Here is a 306-nt window from a genome sequence, read left to right as displayed (position 1 = left end):
CTTAGTGTAACGGCAACGAGACAACAGATGTGGCTTGAAGAAACGACATTAACTTTCTCCTCAAATTAAAGTGTCAGGAATTCTGTGTATCTTCTTGCTACACTTATTACCGAAGTCAGTTAGCAGATTCTTTATCATTGTGCATGCTTATTCATTTCAAGACATAATTGATCAGAAACTTTCATTTTTATAGCGTGATATTAGATTATGAATATATCCGTATTTCGTTAGTTCACGTAATTATTGTGTCTTATAAAATATTTGAATATATATTCTGTTTTTGTTTTACAATAAATTGTTTGCAGC

The sequence above is a fragment of the Penaeus monodon genome, chromosome 19, assembly GCF_015228065.2.
Source record: "Penaeus monodon isolate SGIC_2016 chromosome 19, NSTDA_Pmon_1, whole genome shotgun sequence".
In the NCBI taxonomy this organism is placed as follows: domain Eukaryota; kingdom Metazoa; phylum Arthropoda; class Malacostraca; order Decapoda; family Penaeidae; genus Penaeus; species Penaeus monodon.
This window is presented reverse-complemented; position numbering follows the sequence as displayed.